The sequence below is a fragment of the Mustelus asterias genome, chromosome 11 (assembly GCF_964213995.1).
Source record: "Mustelus asterias chromosome 11, sMusAst1.hap1.1, whole genome shotgun sequence".
NCBI lineage: Eukaryota > Metazoa > Chordata > Chondrichthyes > Carcharhiniformes > Triakidae > Mustelus > Mustelus asterias.
In genome coordinates, this window is record NC_135811.1 from 31,054,980 (window position 1) to 31,065,674 (window position 10,695).

The following is a 10,695-nucleotide window of genomic DNA, read 5'->3' on the forward strand; positions in this document are numbered from 1 at the left end:
CTGACATCTGCAGTGGTGACCCCAGATACAGGGGTCACCATTTATAATTTACAATCTAAGTTTTAAGAAATCTCAGTTAATGTTTAATATATTTTTTGTTTTTGGATCAAATTGGGAAGAAAATTGTTATAAAATAGAAGAAGCAGCTAAATCAACATCAAAAAGAGAATCCTATAAAAATGCCTTCCAAGGCATCTGCAGAACCAGAAGATCCTTAAAGGAGATGGGATCTGTAAAGCACATTCCACAATATTAACATTCACAGCACCCAAAGGTGCAGTGTTATCATAAGCCACTCCAAGTGCAGTATGCTGGTGACTGTCATCTTATTACCACGGAGTGCAGTACTTTATAATAAGCGGCAGATGAGGGAATAGGATGATCAGAAGATACCAAAAAAATGGATTGGCTAGATCCACAATCTAGATATAGTCACCAACTATATCTCTTATTTTTGACACATGTGCCAGACAGTAAACTGGCTGAATGAGTTTCTTGTCAGAGGTTAGCCAAATGTTGAGATGTGCCATTTGCCACAATTAGGTTAGAAACACTCGAGGTTACTCTGGCTCCATCTCCTTCCGGTCTTATATCATCATTATCTTTTCTATTACTCAATGGGCTGCCCAAAAATGTTCAGAACAACTGGCTAATACATCACTCAGCATAGCCAATTATTTGATCCTTTTTTTTCCTACAGGCTAACACCAGAAACCATAACATGACTGCATGTCTAACATCTATATCATCACATTTCCCAAAATATAGTGGATCATTGGTGACCAGGAGACTGCCCCTCCTCTTCAGATATCACTAGTTGCTTCTCTTCATCAATGCTCTCTCTATGACTTACCTGGGATTACCTCCTTAAGTTGAGGACTCCAAGTAGAACGTGTTCATTTGTGCTTGTGTCTGAAAATGGTGTTTGGTCCTTGATTTAGTCCATTGGCAGGTTGTAGTTCCAAAAAAGCAAAAAATGTTACAATGCTGAATTTAAGAAAATCCACCAAAAGTGATTGCATTACCACTTAGTAGCTTTCAACTGCTTTGTGTGGTTCATGCCTGTGTGAAGGGGAAATACATAGAGCTGGATGGTATTAGCTCAAAGCTTGAGGAAGACCCCTCTCTTTGCTCTTATGAATAAGATTTCTTGGATAGCTTTCTACAAAGGAGTCAAAGGATAATAAACTTTTAAGCCTTGCTTCTATTCAGGTTTGTTCTCTTGTATTAAAGACTGTCATACTGTAAAAGCAGAAAAGTAATTATGTAAATATTGTAAATTTAAAGAGTACATACGTGGTTGTAGACATCTGCCAAAGCTGGAGCCCATCATGGTTGTCACTGAGTGCGAGTGACCAACAGATTTAAATTGAGGTTCCAAAGTGTAAAATCAATGACTACCAAAGTAAACATGGAGGGAGAAAATGGAGGCTATGTGCAAGTGATAAAGTGGTATAGAACCTGATCATCAACTATGATTGGTAAAGTGGAGGTGCTGCTATGTAAGTAGAGAAGCCTCGATGGGCAATCTAGAATCATAGAATCATAGAAACCCTACAGTGCAGAAAGAGGCCATTTGGCCCATCGAGTCTGCACCAAACACAATCAGCCAATCTGGCTGGCAGCTCTCCAGACACAACACTGCATCCCCATTGCCCTAGGAGAATGGGCGACGGCAATCTCAGACTTGGGTAGGCTGTGGGGGGAGGGAGAGGCAAAGCTCTCTGGTCCCTGAGGGAAGTCCTTCCCCAGTCTGAAGGAGACTTCCAATTGATGAATAAGCCCCCCCACCCCTATTCCCACATGAGATTGAGGGTGAAAACATATCCAATTTCCCACCCACCCTCAGTCATTGGGCACACTTGCCAGCCTAAAAATTGATGCTGGATAGAAAAATAGACGCATGGCTGACCTTCCCATCCAAGGCCCCGCCTGGTCCACTGTAAAATTGCACCTGGGACTGGGCAGGTGGTTGGGGGGGGAGGGGGGGGAGGGGAGGGGGGGAGGGGGGGGAGGGGAGGGGGGGTTCGGGTGGGGGACAGTGAAGAAGGAGGTGACTTGGAGTCCCATGTTGTTCCATCCCTGTGGTATAGATTGGCTGCAGGATCTATGCAGCTGACGACGTAGATCTTCAAATGACTTTGTAAAGATCCAGTTCCCTTTGATCTTTATGAAATTGCTTTTCTAGGAGTTGAACGTACAGTTAGTGTCAGTGTGTAAATGCAGCCTGAATTCAGTGTTTGGCTTTCATTGAATACTGAGGCAGAGTGAAGGAAGTTATAGAATCATAGAATTCCTCCAGTACAGAAGGAGGCCCATCCAGTCTGCACCGACCAGAAACCCACCCAGATTCTATCCCCATAACCCCACGGATTTACCCTGCTAATCCTCCTGACACTATGGGGCAATTTAGCATGGCCAATCCACTTAACCCATATATCTTTGGAGTGTAGAAGGAAACCGGAGCACCCGGAGGAAACCCGCGCAGACACGAGGAGAATGTACAAACTCCACACAGACAGTCACTCAAGGCTGGAATCAAACTGGGTCCTTGGTGCTGTGAGGCAGCAGTGCTAACCACTGTGTCCCCGTGCCGCCCATGGACACTCCTTGAAAGAGGGAGTTTTATTCTGCTTCACTTGGAACCAGTTCAGATCTCCATATTTGATTTGCAATAGAGTGGTGTTTGTACAAAGTGACTGTATCATAAATGAAGCTATGACTTAATTGCTCTTAATATTAACATGATAGAGGTTTGACAATGTAGATCTATGAAGGGTCAGACACCTAAAATATCAATCCCACCTTCCTTCTCTACAAAAATTGCCTTATCTATCAGGTTTTTCTAGCATTTACTGTTTTATTTCTCTCTTTTATGTCTGATTTAGAGTTCTGATGTTACATACTATGTCCTATGTGGTGCCAGTGGTGCTTGCTGTCTTCAAAGACTGGCCTCGAACGATAATACAAGATCGACACTTTTACATAATTTGTTGATGGTGTAGAAATGTGTTTTCCAGCGTGTTGGATTGTGAGGGTCATATTGGGACATACAAGCGGCCATTGAAAGGCTGCTTACTACTGCTTGTGCATCAGAAACATCCTTGCTGGGTGGAAGCCTTCCCATCGAAACACCACTTAAGACATTCCCCACCTGTACTTTGATGTTATATAACAGAAAACAGACAATTTTCAGGCAACAAAAGAGTCCAAAGATAGAAAAGTTTCAAAACAGTTCAAAAGCTCATTTAAAAAACAAAGAGCCAATGTTTACAGTATACTCTGGGACCAACTGCTTTCTGATGTTGGCAAGATTTAAGTTTCAGTGGGAAAAGACAAATGGGTCTTCAATCATTTTATAAAAGCAGACAATTCCTTTTATGTATTAATTCTCTGATTTATAACTCTATTGTATATTATTTGCAATCTTGACCTTTCCACGCTTTGCCTGAATAGATACTGTAATGCAACCAAGAAATGTATCTTTAACTAACCACCCGTATAATAAGAGCCAGGTCCATCATTTCAATCATTCGCGCAACACTCTTTAAGCTGTCTGAATGAATTGTGGTCCCTGGGCATTGCAAAGCAAATGAGTTACTTTAAATGCATTCAAAAACATTCACTATCTTCTTACATTTTGGACAGTCTCCACCAACCCCCCCCTCCGCCCCTCCCCCCCAATGTTGTTTTAACCTTGCTTGCTTTTTTATTGTTCACTTTTTATTTTCCTGTTTTGTTGGGACATGGTTACATTCTTGTTCTGATTTACTATTACTAGTTTGGCAATAAAGATCAGAAATAGTCCTTTCTCCTCTGATAGCGCCCCTATTTAATTCTTGATGAATTATACCAGTGACTGTCAAGTCCAAAGCAAGGAAGGAATGCTTTGCTGCATATTTCTCAGACTGCCCACTTGAGCCAAAATGTAGCGATTGATCACATTTCTCCATTACCACTCTGGTAGATTCACACACTAGCAATCATCTGGCTAACACTGCGCATTACTACTTGCCAACTTGTGCAATCAGCCACACCATTTACCTACCAGCCAACACTAATGTTACATTGATATTGAACTTGTGTGGGACCATGTTCTTATGGGCTGATTTTGTGGCGCACAAAACCGGTAAGGTAAAGTTGCCATAGTCCCAGATGACTATAGGCTGACTGGTGGTGATTAAACCTGAGGATCGCTACCTCTCGGGCAATGGGCAAGATTGAGAACACGGGTCTTCATGAATAACCTCAACTGTTATGGGAATTGAACCTGTGCTGGTGGTGTACTCTGTGTCACAAACCAGCCGTCCAGCCAACTGAGTTAACTGATTCCCCCCTCCTCCCGCCCCCCCCCCCTCCACCCTCCCCCACTGCCCACAGAACCAATAGCAGTGAATGAGACTTGAGTTAGTGGACACACAGGCCTGTTTGTCATTGGAAGTGTTGAAGGTATCATTGTGTCATCAAGTGAAATAGGAGAAACATGGGAACAGGCCATTCAGCCCCTCAAACCTATTCCATTCAATTATCATGCCGAAGAAAAGGTGAAAATGGCGTGCTGTCCCCATTGAGGCTTCTAGAGACAATGTTAATTCACTATCATAAAATGGGATCAGTGTTGGGAATGTGAAATGGCTGCACAAAGGAAGTTTTAAAGGCAAAGAAAGCTCATGTTTGAAGCTGACTCAGACTAAGACGTTTTACACGAGATTATTGAGCGTCTAAGCAAAGAAGCAGTGGCTGAGTTGTATGACTTCATACAAGATATTTTGTAGCTGAGGCCGACAGTCACAACTTCACCTGGTGAAAGTCAATCAAAAAAAAGATTTGGCAACAGCGACCACTGCACAACAAATTGTTGCCTTATTGGGTTCAACCTGGACCACAAATAATATGAGAAAAAGTAACTTGGACAACTAATCTTCCCTGAAGTGCAAGCCATTTTTGACTATCCTCATTCTATTGTTCATGCAGCTTTTCATAATACAAGGCTCCAGGTTTCTACTCAATGTACAGAGAGTTTGCAACCAACTGCTTAGAATCATGTATGTATGCCAGTTCATTGATCACGAAGTGCGCATCATTTATTCAAAAACTAACACAGCAAATCCTGAAAATATAGAGCAGGTCATCCATAGATATATTTTGGGCAAAACCTTTCCTCAGAATTCGCATGGTTTGTTCCTTGCGGAGCAATCCAAATAGACTGAACTATTTGAAGTTGAGGCAAAGCTTATTAGATTTGATAAAAGATTGATGAAGGTAGAGGGGAAATCATGAAGATGATCTCTGGTGAATCTTTATTCACAATCATTGCCAACTTATGTGATGTGCCACCCGGAACCAGCATATTCATGAGGCAAGTTTTCAGAACGCTTATTTCACTTATATAAGCCAGATACTTACATAACTCTTGTATTAAGGCAGACCTGGAAACAAAGCAATGAAAATGCTTGTGGTTTACAGTTTTCATTTCCATGAACAAAAGGTTGTCATTCAATCATAATCAAAGTGACATGATGTTTGCACATAATGGCTGGGATTTTATAGGATCTGCAGGAGTGGGTTGGGAGGCGAGGGAGGGGTGGGGGGAAATCAGGAGGGGAGGCGGGACGGAGTGCCTTCTTACCGCATTTTGCCAGTGGCCGGGAAAGTGAAGAATGGCCTTTCCACCCAGGTGTCAATTGTACTACTTAAATGGTCAATTAAGGGCCACTTCTGACTGCTGCTGGCATTTTACCTGTGGCTGGTCGGCCCTCTGCTGGATGTGGAGACCGCCCGGAGAACTGTGGCATCCCTGCAGGCTCAGGTGAGGGGGGCCTTCCTAATTGGGCATGCTGACATCTCACTGGGGTCTGTTTGGTTGGCCCCAGTGATCCCTGATTCCACTTACCTTGGCATGAAGCCGGTGTCCATCTTCATTGCTGGGTGCAATCTCAGCGGTGGCCATCTCTCCCAGTGGCACCTCTTGGACTGTAGAGCTGTCAGCTCTCTGATTATCTGGCAGCTCATGAAGGCAGGGTCTTGTCTGTTCGAGATGGAGAGCTCATTAGCTGCTCGATTAGCAGAAAATCTGGTCTGGGCTCCCCCAGATGGCCTTGGTGAGGTTGTTTTCCCCCTCCCGCACCAGTTTCCCCGTCTGTCACTGGGGCCACTGCCACCCTGACAAAATCCTGGACAACACTGTGTAAACTACACAGGTACTCCAGTGAAGAATCATGAGAGTGCTATATTATATGGATGAGATATTAAACTGATGTCTTATTAGCCTATTCCTATAATTCCGGTAGAAATTACAAAATTCATGGCATTGTTTGAAGAACAGTGAGTTGCTCTGCCAACGTTCATCCCCTAACCAACATCACACATAGGTGTTTGAGGGATCTAGTTGTGCCAGTGGCTGTGGTGTTTACATCACTGCAAAGTAATTTATTGTATTGAAAATGTTGTGGGATGCTTCTAAAAGCTGTGATGGAATGCAATGTAAACAGTTTCTTTTCTCTTCAGGAAATTCAATAAAAATGGTGGCACACATCTATGCAAAATATGAGACACAAATTAGACAAACATCTGGATGCACATGAACAAGCTGTGAATATACCCAAGGTTTTTTAATGAAATAGAAAATTGTAAGCTAAAACGATAGATGCATTACAGAAATTTAAACTAAATTGGGAATCAATGTAAAATAATATAAATGCATAATGATTTAATAAATCTTGTAGCATCAGATTCTTCCTGCTAAATTCAAAGACAGTAATTTTTACTTTGCAAGTAAGAAGCTAACAGCTTGCAAGATATTTCAAACCAGTCATAAAATTAATAAGGAAGCTGTGCAGATTACGAATGAATATTTGCTAAGAGCCTAATGACTGGGGATCAAGGTCAGATGAGATTCATTGATAGGGTTCCTTAGAAAGAAATTAATAAAAACCCACGATAAAAAGTGTTGATAAAAGATGCTGATATCCTCGAATAGATCACAAAGAAGGAATTCAGAATGGAGGAAATTCAGTTAACTAGAGATAATTGGAAGGGAAAGGCTGTGGAAAAATATGGGAAACATTCATTCTAAAACTGAAGGAGATTGCTTTTAACTGTTCGGGTACTGTCCAATGGTTGTCCTGTAATGAAGAGACCAGAGTCATTTTGAACCCTGGGACTTGTTTCAATAGTTTACAAGTTACCTGTTCAAAAAAAAGTATTCCGCTGCAACTTGCTTGGGTCAACATAATATTGGGGAGCCCAACAACGACCCCAGTGATTGCAATGGCATCTGCTCTTGTTCTTTCCACAAAAATAATTGAAAATCTCAGTCTGGAGCCCTTTTGGCAATGTTGCTAGTAAGACTGTTCATAGAGTACATGGCGTGTGCTCTCTCTCTGTTGCTCCCTTATTGGCAGAACCTCATTTGACTTTTATTTCATTTTCTCAGATTGAGTGGCTGACCAACTATTGAGCAGGTGAGTCACAGTCAGAAACCGAGTTTAACGTTTATTTATTAGTGTCACAAGTAGTCTTACATTAACACTACAATGAAGTTTCTGTGAAAATCCCCAAGTCACCACACTCTGGCGCCTGTTCGGATACACTGAGGGAGAATTTAGCATGGTCGATGCACGCAACCAGCACGTCTTTCGGACTGTGGGAGGAAACCAGAGCACCTGGAGGAAACCCACGCAGACACAGGGAAAATGTGCAGACTGCACAGACGGTGACCCAAGCTGGGAATTGAACCCATGTCGATGGTGCTATGTGGCAGCAGTGCTAACCACTATGGCACCGTGCTGCCCATAGAGAGAATCAGCAATTGAAGATGGGGAGAGAGAAAGACATTGTCAGGAGTGGGGAGAAGGGTTAAGATAGCAGAGGGTGGTCTTGCCACAGGGAAGATCATGGATCCAGGGCAGATATTGTTGGGTGACCTGGCTTCAAATTGAGGAGGGATGTCAACAGTTTGCCAGAGTGGGTCTACCTGGCAGGTTGTCTTGGAAGCACGCTTGTTTCTGGCCCACAAGTTTGCTGGAAAAAAACTTACTTAACGGATTCAATCATAGAATAGTATTGTAGAATCCCTACAGTGCAGAAGGAGGCCATTAAGCGCATCATGCCTGCACTGACAACAATCCCACGCCGGCCCTATCTCTGTAACCCCACGTATTTATCCTGCTAGTCTCCCTGATATTAAGTGGCAATTTAGCATGGCCAATCCACCTAACCTGCACATCTTTGGACAGCGGGAGGAAGCCGGAGCACCCGGAGGAAACCCACGCAGACACAGGGGGAATGTGCAAACTCCACACAGACAGTCACCCAAGGCCGGAATTGAACCCGGGTCCCTGGCACCGTGATGCAGCAGTGCTAACCACTGTGCCACCCTACCACCCCATTCTCGCCTCCCTTCAGCTGCTGGGTTTTCTGTGTCCTGGGAAGCCTGGCTGGCAACCTCATTAACATATTTAAACAATTGATCCTGTCTTGCTGGCACCTTGCTCACATCTTGTTCCGATTAAATTGGATGTGGGTCCATTGTAATGTCTTATGGTCAGGTTTCAGATTTTTCTGAATTTTGTCCACCCCACCCCTGTCCAGAGGATTAAATATTTCCCCATTTAGTTTGTGATGAGTGAAACCTATGTTGACTGAAGAGTTAAATTTGGACAAGACTTGGATAGATTGATGAAAAACAGAATATAGAACAGATGTTGCAGGACACTTATAACATAAAGGTGTGAAAAGCTGCATTATGCTGATCTATCCACTAAGGTTCTGAAACGACAGTTCCAAAAATGACTGTGTCCAATTTTTTAACTAAGATGGTACGAATGAGGCCATGACCATAATGATCAGTTAATATATTGTATTCAAACTGTAGCTCATCATGCAAACCCCCATAATTACCATAATAAACTAAGAATGGGAGTTAAGTGCTTGATTTTTTTTTGTGTTTCTCTAATATTGGAAAAGTTACAAAGGCAGTGGAATCACGCTCAGATTTTCAATCCAGGGTCAGGTGCGCGGAGATAGGAGAATTCCTAACTCTGTGAACCCAACCTTTAAAAATACTGCCCGCAAGTGGGATTTTCATTCTGGTGGGTGGGCGGTTGCTGGTTTGGATGTCAGATGTGTCATCCCGAAACAAGTACAGAGGCTGCCAGGCGCGCAAGCAGGCTGGGCAGAAGGCCTCCTCTGTGCTCCAGCACTCTGTTGAATCACATGAAGTAAACAAAAGAAAGCTTCTCAGCACTCACTCCTCACCACCCACACACTCCCTATGCCTGATCCATGCCAACCCATGTTCCTCTACCCATCCATCAAGGGTCTTTACACACACTATGCCAACCCATGAGCCTCTATTCTTCTCCTCACTCATACCCCCATGCTCCCCACTGTTCAATGGCCCTTTATAGCCCCTATACCAACTTTGTGCCAGCTCATGTCAATCAATGTCCCCTACACAGCACCCTTTGCACATACCACCTCCATGCCAACTCACCTAGCATTGTTTGACAGTTTCTTGGCAGATTTGACAGTTTATTTATTAATCACAAGTAGGGTTGCATTCACACTGCAATGAAGTTACTGTGAAAATCCCCTAATTGCCACACTCCGGCGCCTGTTCGGGTACACTGAGGGAGAATTTAGCGCAGCCGATTCACCTAACCCGCACATCTTTTTTTTGGACTGTGGGAGGAAACTGGAGCACCCGGAGGAAACCCATGCAGACCATGCAAACTCCACATGAACAGTGACCCAAGCCAGGAATCGAACCCGGGTCCCTGGCGCTGTGAGGCAGCAGTGCTAACCACTGTTCCACCATGTTCATTGACAGCTGGACAGTTCTTTTACAGCTTTACAGTTCCATGAGTTTATGCACTTTTTAATTGCAAAATCATGTCTACTTTTAACCATCCCAAAGGGTGTCTTTCTTCTCCCAAAGGTGTCCCAGGACCGTAATCAAAGGGGTATGCTAGCTATCTGAATGAGTTCACTGAATTCAGACCTTCTCTGACCTGGTCTAATCTGCACATTTTCGGTTTCACATTCCTGTCCTATCAAAATTCCACTTTAGTGGAGGCAGCTGAGGATTTAATTGGCTAGCTGCCTCCATGAATCTCACACGTGCAAACCCCATCATGACTCCAGTCCCACCCCTGCAAAGATGAAACATGCCCTGTTTAAGAATGGGACTTAGAATTTTTGGCTATTTCTGGGATTTTCATCATAACAGGAAGTTTCTTCATCGCTATGAAAATCTGGGTGTAACAGTCAAGAGTATATCACTGGCAATGTTTTGTGGTTTCTTAGCTTTCATAAATGGACTAACAAACATAAGTGAGTAAAAGTTTTTTTTGCCTTTTGGTTATGACATGAATGATGAACCCATAGAAAATTGAACATTTGGCAGCTGAGAAGAGAATATTTCTGGCCTATTCCTGATGGTTTGGAAGTATCAATGCAGAGGTTAATCAGTACAGAGGAGTTTTCTGCCACAAGGTATAGTGGAGACAGCCAATGCTATGCTGATTACAGTGGAACAGAAGGAAGAATGAACGGGTTGGGTCACAAAATGAAAACATGCAACAGATACCACACAGGCATTGAAGATGGCCGAAAAGAACCAACACATTGGCCGGAATTTTACTGCCCCTGCCTGCTATGCAATCGATGCGGGCGAGGGGCGGACACTGGAAA